This window comes from Periplaneta americana, chromosome 3 (assembly GCF_040183065.1).
Source record: "Periplaneta americana isolate PAMFEO1 chromosome 3, P.americana_PAMFEO1_priV1, whole genome shotgun sequence".
Classification (NCBI taxonomy): Eukaryota; Metazoa; Arthropoda; class Insecta; order Blattodea; family Blattidae; genus Periplaneta; species Periplaneta americana.
The window spans coordinates 113,475,079-113,493,319 of NC_091119.1; the positions used below are offsets into that span (position 1 = coordinate 113,475,079).

General features: G+C 35.7%; 1 long non-coding RNA gene across 1 annotated transcript in view; it reads left to right on the forward strand.

Moving 5' to 3' along the window:
- The window catches only part of LOC138697134 (uncharacterized), a 135,348-nt gene that overhangs the window by 62,643 nt on the left and 54,464 nt on the right, over positions 1-18,241 (forward strand). The window contains exon 2 of the long non-coding RNA XR_011331533.1: positions 6,563-6,628. This is a non-coding gene — a long non-coding RNA (uncharacterized lncRNA). The remainder of the gene's footprint in view (positions 1-6,562; positions 6,629-18,241) is intronic.

The following is an 18,241-nucleotide window of genomic DNA, read 5'->3' on the forward strand; positions in this document are numbered from 1 at the left end:
CTGCGCACGAGATCGGATGAGTCTATTTACGAATTATAGGGGAATGGGTTAATCTTTGCCAAGAACTCGGTAGAGACATGTCCGACCTTCCCTTCTACTCCAACCCCCTCTACAGAAACGTTGTTCCCGTACTGCATATCGCGATGCATGAGCTGTAGGCTATATCTGTGGTCATGAATTCGTATTCTGTTGTCTTGTGTATTTTGCACCTTGCTAGCCTATTGAACATCGTTTCCTTTTCGTTTAAATCTTTAAAATTAGTTGGAGAATCTCATTCTAGCCTACGTGGTGAAATGATATACAAAGAAGCTATACACATTGAATTTGTCGAATATTTTGGAACATAGATGACTAAAATTACCACTAATACAATTCTGTATTATTTTTTTATGTATTTTTCTTACCAGTGATTGGATTTCTGCCCTTTTATACAATTATTTATTTCAGTTTTTTATAATACGAAAACACGTACCGGGAAACGTGTAATATGACGTTAACACAATCTTCGAACCTATAATAAGACACTGATAAAGAACAAGCATTTTGCTTAGGAGAAATTGTCAGAGTCCAAGACTGTTACGCTGACAGTTCTAGGTCGTTGTTGCGTGCAACGATTACTTTTTGCTAATCATATTTTTACATTTAAAAATTATTTTTTCTTCAAACAACGTGAATACAGTTTATTAGTTGATATAATGTTTTAATAAAAGTAAGTAAAGTGAACTGTTATGACGAACTACTGTTCATACAAGTATAAATTAATAAGTAAGTAAATTAATAAGTAAGTAAATAAGTAAGTAAATAAATAAGTAAGTAAATAAATAAGTAAATAAATAAAGAAATATGTAATTCAATAAATAAGTAAGTAAATAAATAAATAAGTAAGTAAATAAGTAAGTAAATAAATAAGTCAATAAATAAGTAAATAAATAAATACATAAGTAAATAAATAAATAAATAAATAAATTCATTTCCTACAGAGAAGAATATGGCATATCAATTACAATAGTCTAATTGTAACAGGACATCATTGCGAAAATACACACTTGAAAAATTCTTTAGTGAGATACAATATTATTCTACGTATAAAATGTGTCAATGTTGGTTACAATATTTCAATATTGCGCAATTACTGCCTAACCTTCCAACCTATTTTAATCATATTTATACCACAGATACTCTGGTATAAAACCTTCATGTCTACCCTTAAAACTAAAATTCTTCAAAATGTCAGTCACAGTGTTCTTTCTAGGGGCTGTAGAACGGCACATATATATTTAAATCTCTCTATATAATGATTGAATAGTATTTTATTTAGCGGCACTTTTAATTAGGGACTACATAGCTTATTCAGTGTCGAAATTCAGCGTTGATGAGAAATGGTCTATGAATTTTGCCTGGAAGTGTTTACAAGGCGTTGCATGTTGTTTCCAGTACCTAACAGAATTTGGGTATTCCGTTTCATTTCCGATACCAAACATAATTCCCGTTCTCAATTAATTCGTTGTCATTCCCAATTCCACCCGCGCGTCACGTCACATAGTTACTTCCTGTCAACTCATGTGTTATGGTGTTCACTTATTCTGTTGTTGCCTAGAATCGTTGCCTTGAGGGCAATATTTACAAATACTCACAGGGAATGTTGAAGCGTAAAGTCTGTTAGTCACTATTCGTCTTCAAACATGGAAGTCGTTGACATGTTACATAGTAACGACAAAAAACAAGCCGTCTTATGTACATAAAGGTTACAAGTACAACGTAAGTAAACGAAATAAATCTACGACGAATTGGTTGTGTGAAAAATATTACAGTGTAAAATGCAGAGGAAGAATTACAACAAACGAAAATCACCATGGTATCTGTTGGTAGTGAACACAGCTGTATTGTAGATGTAGCTAGATGTGAAATAGAAAAACTTATATTCATTTGTAAGAAAAGGGCAAGAGAAGAAGTGACGCCCATGCCAGCAGTATATAGGGAAGTATTTCACGAAGTTTCGATTTTAGGTTACAAGTTTGTGACGGAAATTTCCCAATTCATTTCTCTAGTAGTATACAACTCTGACTTCGTTCTAGATTAGCTATGTTGTAATTATTATTTAACACTTATGACATATGTGTCAAAATATATGATCATTGCGGTAAGCAGCATTGAAAATGACAATAATAGCAGAACCATAAACAGAGAGTAGACCTATTGAAAATGACTAGTTTTTAAGTAGTGTTGGAAATGTAAGTATTGGAACCAACATACATTCCTACGAGGGTAGAGGACAGGTTTTTTATACGCCAGCCGTAAATGTGCGAGCCGGGCCCACAGTTTTAATTTAGTCCTGACAGTCGCCAGCAATGTGCGCCTAGGTCAGGCGAGTCCATTAAGTTACGCCAAGGGGTGTTCAGGTTAGTCTGTCGAATGCAGTCAGAGCGATCGGGTGTCACGCATGCGGTATAGCGTTGTGTTTCCAGTACAGTTAAGCTTACTGCATTCCTTTACCTACCGCTCGCCCTTATCTCTACTCCGGAACTCTCCCCACTACTCCTATTACTTCCCCTCTTTCGTGTCGCTGAGTTGTCAGGACTAAATAATTAGTCTGTACTTTCATCAAGGAGGAAGCCATGTCCTTGGCTGCATTTCAATCGCGAACATCGGATCCAGCGCTCAGCATGGTATCCGCTAGATCACTGAGGAAGACTGCTGGTGATCATAGGTGGAATTTTATTACCCATTTAACATCTTTATTTCTTTTTTTATCTGCTTAAGCTTCCCCTTTTCCGTCTTACAAACCACTACGGGTAGGGGAGGGAGAATCACACACTAGATATATCAGCATGGCACAGGACCACCGTAGAGACATCACAGGACAATCACAAAACAACGGACAAATACATAGTCCCGTGGACGAAACATAAAATTCTTCCATTGCCCACGCTGGGAATCGAAACTCGGAAAGCGCACGCACTACCAACATAGCCACAACGGCGGGCATTCATTTAACATTCCTTTCCAAATGCACGTGCTGTTCAGAGATGATAAGATAAAACTATAGTGGTAATGAAGCAATAAATTGTATGATAAACACGATAGGTGATACAGCAGGGGGAAACCTACTCCTCAGCCGATTCTTCCGCCACGGACCTCACAGAATCTCTTTGGGATCGTACTAGAAAATAATACCGATTATGATGGCGGTGATGGTAGTGGTGAAAACTTTTAGTCGCATTTCATAAGCAAGAAAGGACGAGATTGATAGACACGCAAGGGCAGCAGAAAACCATAGTGCGGAGAACAGAAGAAAGCTGCAACGATCTCTGTAATAACGGTATTAGATTAGCATGTGGCAACAATCTGGCAGATTGCATCCGATGCGCTACGCTACATAAGTGCAGATGGTTGGTTCAGTTATCACTTGTGATTGGATTGGGGGAGGATGCACACTAAACATCGAGGACACTAGGAAAGAGGAATAGTCGTATTTATTCATGTACATATTTATTTTATTATTAATATTAATGTGTTAACCGACAACGATAATAATAATAATAATAATAATAATAATAATAATAATAATAATTGGATTTGAGGGAGGTGGGATATGATGGTAGAGACTGGATTAATCTTGCTCAGGATAGGGATCAATGGCGGGCTTATGTGAGGGCGGCAATGAACCTCCGGGTTCCTTAAAAGCCAATAATTAAGTAACTAATTAATAATAATAATAATAATAATAATAATAATAATAATGATAATAATAACCTCTTATTGAGGTTCTGGTTGATATGAACAGATACGAAATTAAAATTTGGAGCGAGGTTTACTGCACATGCACATTGTGTTGTAAGCGAAACTTATTAAAGGAGTTCCAAATTTTATTTCCGTATCTGTACATCTATTATCATATCAGGCAGTACATCTCACTTGATGATATGTGTCAGGGGAAGAACGATAGTTTGTGTACATCTGGAGTCTGATTAGTGTAATATGTTACTCGTCTGCGATGTATGCAGTGAAGGGGGAAAGAAACTGATCACCCTACCCCATTATCTTCTGGCTTAGTTGCCGCATGGGTGATGCCTTATTGGTGTCATTTATGAGGTTCAAACCTGTCTTCGGACAGTTGACTACATAATAATAATAATAATAATAATAATAATAATAATAATAATAATAATAATAATAATAATAATGGATATCGAAAATTAACGTGCTAGAATTTAAGGTGGACAAAAAAGACTATTTTAAATAAACAGGAACGAAGAAGAAGAAGAAAAAAAAAAGGCAAGCGTGGCTCAATTAAAGCTGAGGAAAAGGATACCTTGTTCAAGACTGTTAAACTTGTATGGACAGTAGTTCGCCATGACAGTTCACTTTACTTACTTTTATTAAAATATATTATACCAACTAATAAACTATAGTCACGTTATTTGAAGGAAAAATAATTTTTATATGTAAAAATATGAGGTAGCAAAAAGTAATCGTTGCAAGCAACAACTACCTAGAACTCTCAGCGTAACAGTCTTGGACTCTAGTAATTCCTCCCAAGCAAAGATGCTTGTTCTTTATCAGTGTGTCTTATTATAGGTTCGAACATTGTGTTAACGCCATATTACACTTTTCCCGATAAGTGGTGCGTACTATGTAAAACTGAAATAAATAATTGTCTAAAAGGGCAGAAATCCAAACACTGGCAAGGAAAAATATCTAAAAAATAATACAGAATTTTATTAGTGATAATAGTAAAAATAATAATTATTACAATCTTAAACATCATAGTCATCACCAACATCGAGCCTTTTGTCAGTTCAGTTCTCAGCTGTGAGAATTTTGGAACGAAGTAATTGAAAAATGGGCTTCACTTTCTAGAAGATTCGCCTAGAATCAATTGTGTTAGTAGAAATGGTATCGTTTGAGCTACAGGAAAGAGAAAAAGTGGGGATTTATTGGTTTATGGGCGAAACATGAAGCATCTGTAAGCACTTCAGCCCCAAGTAGACTTTTCGTAACGATTTTATTGCCAGGATAACCTGGTTCCACCCTTACCTATCCCATCCATTCTTCTCCAACTATCAATTCCGTGTACCATAACTCTTGTGGTGGTCTGCTATATAAACAGACCTTGTTGAGTCGCCATGTACCCGTCAGTAGAATGATTAAAAATCCTCATAACATTGATTTTGTCCACCACAAATACAACTTCGCCATTGCCGTTTTTTGAACTTGGGTTCACAGTCGTCACACAGTCTACACTCGACCAACTGAGCTAGCAAGGCGGCTGAAGGAAGGAATACTTGAATACTTATCAAATCATTTTACTTTTTATAATGATGCTTTTGTGTGGTAAAAACTGCACAAGTGAATAAAATAAATAACTATTTGATCAGGCATTTCTACTAATATATTCCTTTTTAACAGTCACTTCCATTCAAATATCGTAAAAAGCATGCAAAAACTAATATTTTGCAATTCACATCTTGCTACATAATCCACTATACATACAGTATTGGACTTTGATCAGTTATCCGTAAGTTCCATTTAATACATTATAAATAACTAAAATTAAATGCATTAATCAAAGTTAGGTTACCAACTAACGGCTTCAATTATTTTCAGTGTGAATGAACAGCAATAAAGCAAACGCACACCACCAACTCAACAATAAACAACCAAAACCCAATATTTTGGCAAAAAGATTATCACAATAATCTGCATAAGTATTTACGACAGGCCATGAAACATACACTACGATATATATTGGAAAGATGAATTTATTGGGTTATTTTACGACGCTGTATCAACATCTAAGTTATTTAGCGTCTGAATGATATGAAGGTGATAATGCCGGTGAAATGAGTCCGGGGTCCAGCACCGAAAGTTACCCAGCATTTGCTCGTATTGGGTTGAGGGAAAACCCCGGAAGAAACCTCAACCAGGTAACTTGCCCCGACCGGGATTCGAACCCTGGCCACCTGGTTTCACAGCCAGACGCGCTGACCGTTACTCCATAGGTGTGGACTGGAAAGATGAATAAAAATATGTAATACAACATTGTAATTGCAAATCTTCACATGTATAATACAACATGCTATATAGTCAGCTCAATTTTATATTTAACCTTATTTCTAGCCTCACAATATTATCTTATTAATAATCCAGCCCACATGTGAAGACTTGCAAACGCATTTCTATTGTACATTATATGTACACTTTTAAATGTTGACATTAGGGGCACCTATATTTGAATATTAGAATATTGATGTGTTTATAATTATATTATTTTAACAGATTTTATCCCCGCATGCCATTAAACATGTATTGTATGTGTAGAGAATGTAGAGAGTAATGATATTGCAAAATTGATTGTTCGTATCTGAAGATGTTGACACTGTTCAACGAAAACGTTTATACGTCTTGTAACTTATAATGTAAAGGTTAACACCTAAAACATACACAACAGTAAAGTCAATGACAGAAACAATAAACTTTCAATATAAATGTAAAAACTAAGATTAAAATGTGTAATAAGAAAACATAACAATTTACATTGTTTTCTTTCTTTTCTTTGTAGATTGGTGACAGTTTTCTGTTGACCGCTATTTGAAAGGATCCACAAGATGGCTACAGTGGCACGAAGGTCAGTGTCAAAACATTCTTAAAAGTCGGACTTAGTTTCTAGAAATACCCATTATTATAACTCAAGATGAGCATTATCATATTTCGTTGCGTACAGACCATGCCACTCTTGTTGCTATGGAGATGTGGATGCTGAATACAATTAGTACTTCTGTCAAAAAAAAGACGGACGCATGTGTTCTCTGGTTGTCATCATTGTCAGTAAAACCGGCGTGTCGAATGTTCCCTCCCACTACAAGTTTTATTCCAGATCTGTCTGTGAAACGATCTACAGGCATATAGGCTACAGTATATGGGTTAACTGTGGTAGGTTTTCATGAAAGGTATTGCGTATATCCCAGCCGGAACTGTTCTTCGTCGTATCATAAAATAATAATTAGGATCACAAAAACCTATAAGTTCTCTCTTAAACAAATAAACAAATTCTGCATTTGTTTTTCTGAGACACGGAGGCCTTAGAATATGCCAGAGATTTACTTGCACCTTGACTAATATTCTTCCATATGCTCATTCAGTGATTATTGTTGTCAGTACGTCGAATTCGGATGGAATGATCAGGCGGTCTCTCGTTTAATAATGGTTGTCAATATTTTGACTTCAAGGGGAACGGCAAGAAAATGTCTGGCTCAATAATGGTGGTCATTGTTTTGTCTTCAAGGGGAATAATAAGAAATTTTCTCGTTCAGTAATGATTGTCAATATTTTGTCTTCAAGGGGACCGGTAATAAATTGTCTCACTCAATAAGGTTGTTAAAATTTTACCTTCAACGGGAACGGTAAGAAATTGTCTGGCTCAATAATGATTGTCAATGTTTTGTCTTCAAGGGGAACGGTAAGAAATTGTCTGGCTCAGTAATGGTTGTCAATGTTTTGTTTTGAAGGGGAACAGTAAGGAATTTCTATCTTTTATTTTATATACGATTAATAATAATGTTAAGGGGAATAGCTCTTTAATATATCTTTATAATTTTAGTTTTTTTTGTTTATTTACGTCGTATGTTATTTTGAGTTTCTGAAATGAGGAGATTGACCTGTGGACTATAATATATTGCTTTGGTATTATTTCCTATCATTCAATATCGCTGACGTTGTTATTATCATCATTATCATCATCATAATCATCATCATCTTCATCATCATCGTCATCGTCATCGTCATCGTCATCTTCTTCTTCTTCTTCTTCTTCTTCTTCTTCTGCTGTTCTAATTTGGTCACATCTCAAGTCTTGTTCTTCCAATGATCCGTCGTCTTTTCGACCTTTATAATGAGTTATGACCTTACAAGCAAACATTCTGATGGCGGCAGATAAAAAAGTTATTTTTTTCTTTCATCATGTTAATAATATCAAAAGAAATGCTTATACAAATTTTGGCCACTCGACCGCAATTGCAAGGGCCGTAAAAAAGTAAGTTCGCCAGGGATCGATAACAGAAAGAAAATACAAAATTTATTGGAACAAACACACCAATTGTTCAGATTTTTTTTGCAATATATTCCCCACCGAAATTGAGACATTTATTTTTATCATGGACTCGACAGAGAGGTGCAGACGACTGTCAAAAGTTGGTTCCGATCTCAGGCGGCTGACTTCTGGGACACAAGGATAAAAAAAAAATTGATCTCATGGTTGATGAATGTCTCAATTCCAGTAGGGGATATGTTGATAAATAGCGCAACAATTGCGGTATCTGTTTCAATAAATATTTCCATGCAATTGTGCTCTTTTTTCTGTAAAAGACCTCAGGAAAAATCACTTTCTGGTTGGCCTCGTAATTGCGGTCGAGTGACCAAAATTTGTATGAGCACTTCTTTTGACATTATTAATATGATGGAAGAAAAAAAAATAACTTTTTTATCTGCCCCATTAGAAAGTTTGCTTGTTAGTTTCCTTCAACTTCGCGGATTTAGGCCTTGGGTCTGTTTCCACATGAAGAATTTTTGTTTTGCCATCTGGTTATAGGATGTCAAACTCTTGTTTTTTCTTTGGGTTTGCAATTTAATAAGCCGTTAGAATATTACACTCTTCGGTCACAAAATTGTGCCGTGGTTAACCAAAGATGAGCTCCAACGTACACTATCGTAACAAACTATATAACATTGCACAATCTTCTCGCTGCGTAGTGAAGGTGCAGAGAAATGTTGCTGTAACATGTGAACCTTCAATTCCGAGAATCTATGTGTTAACTTGTTGGATCGTGTTTTATTTTAATCTAATTTTGTGTCAAGATTTTTATCGTGTATTACAATGCTTTCCGGGCTGATCATATCTCTTGTCAAAACTTCGAAGAGAAAGAAGTGGGCGTGAACTACTTGAATTAATTAATTTGAACCAGCAGCATATTAGATCCAAATAAAAAGTAGTCATATTCAAATATATCACTGACAAGAAGGAACGAAAAATGGCACGTGTGGGCGCTCGGGGCCGCTCATTTCACTTGTCAGTTACTGAAAATTAGAGTATTATGTAAAGCGGGACTCGAGAATGTAAGTGTGCTATCCGCCGTGTTCCTGAGCAGGATGCAGTCCACTTATGATTTTCACTAGCATCCTGGCTACGAGTCACGTAGCTTGATATAAAGTTAGGTAAGGCGTCATAAGGAAATATACTCTCTAGTTTAATTAAAAATAAAGACCGCACAGGAAGATCGTGGCAAGTCTATTTTACTAAACTTTTCAGGAGAGCATTTTTTAAGTTTGAAACCTACTAACTTATATTTGGATTTGTGCTGGCCGAATTTTCAACATTTTTTCTCACATCACTAAAAGAAGTAGGCCTAAATGCTGGATTTTGAATCTTCACTTGTACCCATTACTGAAGTGATTATTAAAACCATCATGGCAAATTTTACAAAACGAGGTAAATAGTGTTTAATAATAATAATAATAATAATAATAATAATAATAATAATTTATTTATTTATTGTGGTGAAGATAAGGCCATGAAGATGGATTTGCATTTCTGTTTCGTTGTATCATATTGTATGATGAGTAGAGCATTCATTTTTAGCCCCTTACCTTTTAGTTGTGTGCACATGGAGTTCACGTCGTTGTTTGTTGACATCAGATCGAAGGGGTGGAGTACCCGCTGGGACACACTGGACACGTACACTCGCATTAATATGAAGGTGAGTCACTTCTGTTAATTATTCTTGAGCGAAACACATGAATTTCAACTGTTGCAATTTATAACTAAGTGTATGCGTAAAGTATCGAAATTAAAGCTTCTCCTGCGATCACTCAACAACAGTTTGTATTTAGAGAAACTTCTCTCACCATCACAAGACGTTACTGGAGCAAACAGGAAATAAGGAACGTTACTGTCTTTTACTTCACCTTGTGCCAGTTTTTAGCCACATAAAGCGTCTCTGGCAGAACACGATGCCGAATAACCAGGGTTCTTGTGTAGGACTCCTTTAAGTTTATTCTTAACTTTTTCGCCAACGGTATTACCTTGTACACCTAGAACATACACGTTTCTTTCAAGTTCTGTTAAATTAAGGACGTCTGACATTTTTCAGATCGTAAGCTTCTATGCGTGTAATTGTTTTCGAGAACCCTGAAAAATTATTGTGGATATACAACAGATTATTATGTAAATATCGTTCACTAAGTGTTGCAGGTCGTGGTAGTTTTCGTTGTGTATATTTTCCCAGAAAGTCCTTAAAATAACTATTTTCGAGCTTATGAAATGGTATATTACATTTAACCATCATTTCACATAAATCTCTGTAAAATTCCGAGTCCTTAACCTGATTGTCAGTAGAGGTGTGCGATTGTTCATTGCCTACCTTGGTGAACAAATTTTCGTGACGTCTTACACAGAACACATATTATAGAGTCGGCATGTGACTTTATATGTTCATTTCCAAAGTCCTCCACAACCTTATTCAAACGATCCTGTAAAGAACGTTTTGCTTTCGGCATTGTAAATACACTGATCTTGTACAACTAAAGATAATTGACACGGTACGTTCGCTGTGTGCTCTACGTGGACGGTCTGTCTTACAACTCCGCAACTATTTTGTATGTGATCCGTACGTAAGCAAGGTCAAGTGACGTCATCCATATTCCGTACAGCTAACTTAACATTCGCTGTCTGTCGTGTTATGGGGCTAAAATGAATGCTCTAATGATGAGTTTTCGTCCTAAAGAAACGAATTATTTATTAAACATGAAATTACTGTATTATTGTATAATTCTTATGTGATCGTATAAAATAATAACGACTCTTGAACTAAAATAGAGAATGTACTATAGTTCAAGAGTCATTATTATTTTATACGATCACATAAAAATTATACAATAATTCTCTATTTTAAACAAAATAAATAGACTCAGAATTAAACTTTTGGACAATTCACTGTGTCCTGAAACTTGAACGGTGGATTACCCAAAGCCTAATTCTGATCACAGTCAGTGTGAAAGCCTAAAAACTCATGTAATAAAAAATATGCCGAAAAAATATCACTGGTTTTATGAAAACAATAATTAATTTGATGATTTATATGAAAGGAGTGAACATAGCTTAATTCTGAGTTTCTAGTGAAACATTTTTGCGGCGCACTAGTCCATAATTGTTCAATTTCCTCATGAATGCGATATATGTAATACAACCCATTAGACCTTTGCGGGCCTATGAAAGTTTTTTAGGCCCGCAAAGGTCCCAGGGCCAAAAACTTTTTTTTTAATTCTTCGCCAGTCTATAAGAGCCTTGGAAAATTAGATCTTGCATTAGAGGGTATGACGAGAGTAAATTCTCAAAGAATAAAGGCAGTTTTACAGAACATTTGAATGAGATTGCAGGACACGACAGTTTACTGAAAACATAATTAGAATACTCCACTATGTTCCGTGGCATTTCACCTTCAATTCAGAAATTTCAGAGTGACTTGATATTTTCAGTGGGCGAAATCATGGATGATAAACTTGAAAAAGAGGATTCTAAAGCACCGTTCGTAGCTTTAATTTTGGATGAGAGCTCATGAAAGCTCTGACGTAATATGAAATCGCAGTTATCTTCAATTCTGGGATATGTAACAGACATTGAAAGAGTTTAAAAAGGAACAGACGTCACCATGGATAGTCTGCAAATGCTCTTCTTGAACATGCTCTTAAAGTCATTAACGATTTTGATTGCAGTGATAAACTTATTGCTCAAACCTACGATGGAGCGGCTGAGTTGGCGAGAGAACATAATGATTTACATAAAAATTTCGCAGTCGTAAATCAGCGATTTTTGTGCAGTACAAATAATTAAACCTCATCTTAACGCAGTCTGCCAATTTTATGAAACAAGTAAAAGAGAAGTTCTCTAATCTTGCTGGATTTTCGAGTTTTTTCTCTAAATCATCGAACTTGGAATGCTTATTTGAATAAATAATGGATAATGAAGATTGTGAATGGGACCACGAAAATGTCGTTTGTGCATGAGGTTTGTTAAGTTTACTGAAAGATTTTGACTTTATATTCTGCTAATATTATTCGCTGCAATATTCCCACACTCTGATATTCTGTTTCAAAAAGTAAGAAATATTGCTTTTTGTAAAACAAAAATTCATAATTTCGAGGAGTACAAACAGGGACTGAGAAATTACTTTGAGGAATTTTGGGAACGCATGGATGATTTTGTTGCTGAAAATTATCCTCAATCTGAAAGATCACGGCTGGATGCAATCCCTGGAGAGGATAAGAAAATTGTATATGGACGATTGTTCAATGAAATCCTGCACATTATCAGAATTAATATTAACCAAAAGTTTGCTGAAAATTGCAAATTGAAGCTTTTGAGTATGCTTGATCATACACAATTTACCATCTTTGCAAATTCACTCCCTGAAGAAATATTGTTAAATCTAAAAGAAAACTATGAAGCTTATTTTGATTTACTGTTTTATCAATAGTGTAGTCGGTCTCGTTCTGTGCACTTTCGTCTCTCCTATTTTATGTAAACACGGCCAGGCTTCGTCCGGTAAATATCCTTATAACTTATGCTACAAGGAGATTATAAAGAAAATTTGAAAATTCAACTCAACATTCATCAATAAGCGGCTATTCCAGGATCGCAACTCCCGCATATAACGAAAGCAGACTACTGTATTTTAACCATTTAAGAAATCACATCCCTATGTCAAAATGTCACGCGACGCCATTCATTCATTCATTCATTCATTCATTCATTCATTCATTCATTCATTCATTCATTCATTCATTCATTCATTCATTCATTCGACAGTGAGAAATCGCCAATAGGCTTGGAGCTCACATAGATTCTTTTTCACAGTCTCAAATTCTTTTGCAAGGACTCGAAATAGCGTACCTCTTAATTCTTTCTCCTCCCATATCCTCTTCATTTCATTGCCGAGAGGTTTCTCACACAATAGTAATGGAAATATTGGTTAAGTAGGATATGTACAGTAGTGGCAAAAAAGAACCGGACCGACTCTTGTAGCTGATTTCCGAGCCTTGTTCACTCCAGAGCACGATAGACTGGTAACTAAGACTTTCGTGGTTCGAATCCTGTCTGGGAAGGAAACATTTTTTGCTCCTTATTCAAATTTATTCCCAATACTTTTCGATTGCTGGTAAAATTCATGTTCTGGGAATAATATGTTAATTAGGTAGTAAAATATCGCTGCAATCGAAACGTATTGGGAATAAATTTGAATAAGGAACAAAAAAAAAAGGTTCCTTCCCAGGCAGGATTCGAACCACGAAAGTCTTAGTTACCAGTCTATCGTGCTCTGGAGTGAACAAGCCTCAGAAATCAGCTATAAAGGTCGGTCCGGTTTTTTTCCACTACTGTACATACGTACAGTTTTCTTTTTTTGGTCGGTTATTTAACGACGCTGTATCAACTACTAGGTTATTTAGCGTCGATGAGATTGGTGATAGCGAGATGATATTTGGCGAGATGAGGCCGAGGATTCGCCATAGATTACCTTGCATTCACCTTACGGTTGGGGAAAACCTCGGAAAAAACCCAACCAGGTAATCAGCCCAAGCGGGGATCGAACCCGCGCCCGAACGCAACTTCAGACCGACAGGCAAGCGCCTTAACAGACTGAGCCACGCCGGTGGCTCATACGTACATGAATATCAAATAAATAGTAGTACAATGTTAAATAAAGTGGGCTATATAAATTTCATTACTGTAATCCGAGCAGAGACTTTGCAATTATTGGGATTTCCCCTGCCAAATGTTTTCTATCTGTTATTTAACAACACTGTATCAACTGAGAGGTTTTCTAGTGTCATTGGAATTGATAATAGCAAGATAGTATTGAGCAATACGAGGATTCGATGTGAGAATACCTGACATTCGCCTTACAATTGGCAACAATCTCGAAATGAGCCCAATCAGACAACGAACCAAATTGAACCAACTCCCGAGTACAGTGTCGGTCTGAGCTGTCACTAAATAGGTACCTTATCACAAAGGTAACATAAAAGAGTCCGGTCTGTTTTCGTTTTTAAACGATCTTCGCAGTAGACTTCAGTTTTGTGGAATTATGGACGGGACTGTACATTGAGGGGGATGAACCCCGGACCCGCTAATTCGCCTCATTTCTGTTGAACTTGAACTGCCTAATTACTGTTGCCTCAGCGCACTCCAAGGGCAGGCGAAATTTTTTCGGTTGACATGGTAACTTGGGTTGTTAACCTCATAAAATTCGTCACAGCAACCATCATTTGTCTCTGCTGGACCTCCAGCTGCCCAGTCTGCGACTACTATGTAATTAGAAACCGTATTTTAATCTCAGCTGATAAGTAAATTACACTCTTGAACCAGGAACTCCGAGGTCGACTCCAATTTAATTCAACTTTGTTTCCGCAACTTTCTACAACTTTCAAATTTTTTAGGTCATGTTAAGTGTCCAAAATTTTAATTTTTTTATACCTATTCCAGCACAAAAAAATAAAGTACACCAGGATGTTGCACCGTTAAATGCAGTATTACATTCTCTGCTTTCACGACGGAAAGTTGTTTTCGAATCCAGTTTAGTGCAAAAGATGTTTTTGTGAACTAAGATAGGGTTGAGATAGAATTTCTCTGAAAACTCCAGTTTTCCCTAACTTCGTTTGAATACTTCACAATAATTCATCACTTCGTTACAGAACTTAATTTTAGTCTGTTACAATATAGCTTATTCCGTAGAGATCAGCTGCACGGTTTCCTATTAACAAACTCCACAGAGGATAATGTCAGAGAGATCACTAAAGCGCGAAATTCAACTATTTTTTTAATAGGCAGGTAAAAAGACATTACATGTTAAAGAATCTTAAAATTACAAGAAGACATTATAAAATTAAAGCGTTTCTGTGAAGCATGTTAAAATAATTAAAATCACTAAAAGATCAAAACTTTCTCATGAAATTACCGTCAATGTATGGGACCGGTACCCACTCAGCGTCATGATGAATTTGGGGAGCTACAGTAGGCAACGAAATCAGGTTCCGCGAGCCAGCCATAACGACTGGGTGAAGAATCATCTTGCTAACCACACGAGATCTCCGTACTGGATGGATGATCGTTTACCTCAGCTGAAACATGTGCACGTGAGGCTAGCAGTCAGCTGTTCAGTCTTGGCACTTCATGGGATAGTTTACTACGGATTATTTATTAAAAGATTGAGAAAGGAATTAAATTAAGAATCCTTTTCAATTCATCGAGGGTAAATATGTAGGTATATGTTTTCTTTCTTTAATTTATGGTCTATAGCGACATGTTGTTTTATATAGTTTATCTAAGCACAAATTCTTATTTTCTATTTGTATACATACTCTTCGCAGCAGGGGAATATCTTCACAAATGCTGAGATTGGAGCATGTTTGAAGCAAGATACAAGATAGACTCAAATGTGACACAGCATCCTTTAATAATTTGCACATTTTTTTCTTTATTATTTTCTGAACAAGTATTTACGAAACACTTAGCCTACTTTTACAAGTCACATGAGTGTTCCTCAAGAGCTTGACAGTAGTACCACAGCATCTTCAACAATCTTTAATAATGTTTCAAGTATGTATCGCATTTTTCAAGTATGGTGTTAACTTTTGACAGCATACTATAAATCAGGAAGTTAGTCCGTTTCAGCAACTCAAAGAGGTCTAAGTAATTTAATAATTTCAGTTCAATCAGTGCAGTAAATCAGTAAATAACCCAGTGTTAAATTCTGTTCAATTCAATCCGTTCAATCGGTCAGTTACATTGAATTCAAACAAACAGTTCAGACACATCAGTCAGTTTCGTCCAGTCGGCGAATCTTCAGCCTCATCTTGCCAAATACCATCTTGCTATCTCGCTAAATAACATAGTAGTTGATACAGCGACTTTAGAGATTTAACTAAAAATGTCAATTTAATGAGGTAGTTCGGGCCAATCAGTTAAATAGGTTTGTTCAAATTTTATTTTCAAGTAGTGTGCATGGTCCATTTACTCTACTTGTGTCAGTAGCAGTTGTGTCGAAGCACGTGGCACATACTTTACCCTGAAGGTTCCAATCATTAAGTGCAATGTGTGCAACACTCGCAATAGCTTGTCCAGTTCCATGTGTCCAGCGTTTTTTAAATAGAACTATAAATGATTGGAATGACCTATCTGCAGCTGTATTTGAGGGCTGCCCTTCCTTAAGGAGATTACAGAAGAACTTAAAAAGTTATGTATAAAGTGCAAATTAAAATTAAGGTGACATTTAACATTTAATTTTTTAAGGTGACCTGTATTTTATTTAGCCTGTCGAGTTAGTCCCTTGGTTTGAATTGTAAATTATTTAAAAATAGCGCGTATGAGGGCCTTAAAATAGAAATGTTTAGCTTAAATGTAGTTCTGTTTATAAGTATGCATAAGGGTGTAATTATTTGTCTTATTTGAACTGTTGTATCAGTGAAGCGAGGTGAGTCAGTGAAGTTAGGGTTTTACAATGCAGTGAATAGTTCCGATCAGTGATAATTTATAGCGTCAATGAAATGTGTTCTATAATGTTAGTGAAATGTGTCCTAAAGTGTCAGTGAAATGCGTCATAGTGCCACTACAGTGAGTGAGATGAGAGTAAAGTGAAAGACTATTGAAACTTATGTAGGGCCTATACATATGTAGGTTGTATTGTGAAATTAGGTTATTTTATGTTTTATTATTAATTGTAATTATTGTGTTAAACTGTATTGTGTATATAATTGTATTGTGTATTGTATAATTGTATTGTGTATTGTAATTTTATTGTGTATTGTTTATATTGTGTATACCACTGCCACCGGATGCTTGCCCACTTGCAGTGTAAATACATACATACATACATACATACATACATACATACATACATACATACATACATACATACATACATACATACATGTCCCAATTTTGGAACCGCAAGAAGTTCTTCCTCTCCACTTCCAGAAACAAGAATTGAAAGTCTATCAACTACATTTTTACCAGTTATATCAGGGAGAAGTTTCCCATCTCAGTGAACAGTTAACTTAGTGTTTCGTTGAAGGAATTCTTTATCGTTTGTGCAATGCTTTTTGATGTTTAGCTCGATGTATTTAAATATATGAACAAGCAGTAAAACTCAATCACAATCTTATTAAAAACCAATAAAGAAACAGTACCTCACTCCAAATTTACAGCAGTATATTAATAACAAATATCTTCTCATAGAGTCTATCAGCATAACTTGCTAAATGACAGGGCTTATCACAACACAAGACAATATAACCAACCTTCATTTTTGGCGGGAATTCAAACAAATGTAAATTAAAGGAATTTAAGTTAAAACATTATAAAATTTATGAAAATTATTTCTTATTTGTGGGTAATTGGGTATGTTTATTAATACGTTAAATTGAAAATTTTGAACTATGGTAGGGACATCTAAATATGATTCTATTTTTGTAAAATTTTACAAACATTCATTTTACATCATTTTTCACAATTTCCAAGGGTAGCTCAATAAAATTTAACAACTTAAAAATTAAGGACCACCCTGTTGTCCAGTTGTCAGAGTTATCCGGGCAATAAATATAGGACTAATCAATGACATGTTCCAATTGTCTCTAAGTATGGATAGTTCCAAAATTTTGTAAATTTCATCATTAATTCACATCTGAGATAACCCAGTTGTACACCACTAATCTTGTTATTGAACTTTCATTTCGAAGGCCATGTACGACCATGGTGATTGTAATATGTTGCACATATTATAAAGAAAGTAGGCTGCGAGTTATTCGTGGAATCATTATTGTTCTGTACCGAAAAGAAAGTAACACAGACTACAGTACATTACCATTTCTGCGAACTAAAGTTTCTATGACAGTTGACAGAGTACAATCAAATTGTGCAATATATATTGCACCACTTTTTTGTATGCGTTTCTCTAGTAAGAGTAATGAGTACATTACTTCCCATTGTGACCCAATTATGACTCCCTACCCTGAGTGCACTGGGGTCGACGCCCCTTTCCCTGCAAGTGCTGCTAAGTGGAATATGTCTTTTATATATAGTATGTTGTGACGTCATACGTAATTTACAGCGTGATGTGAAGGGGGGAGTTGTGATCTGCAGACTAAACATGTCACATCCCGGTGCAGTCCGCAAATTATGTGACACTTTTATGAC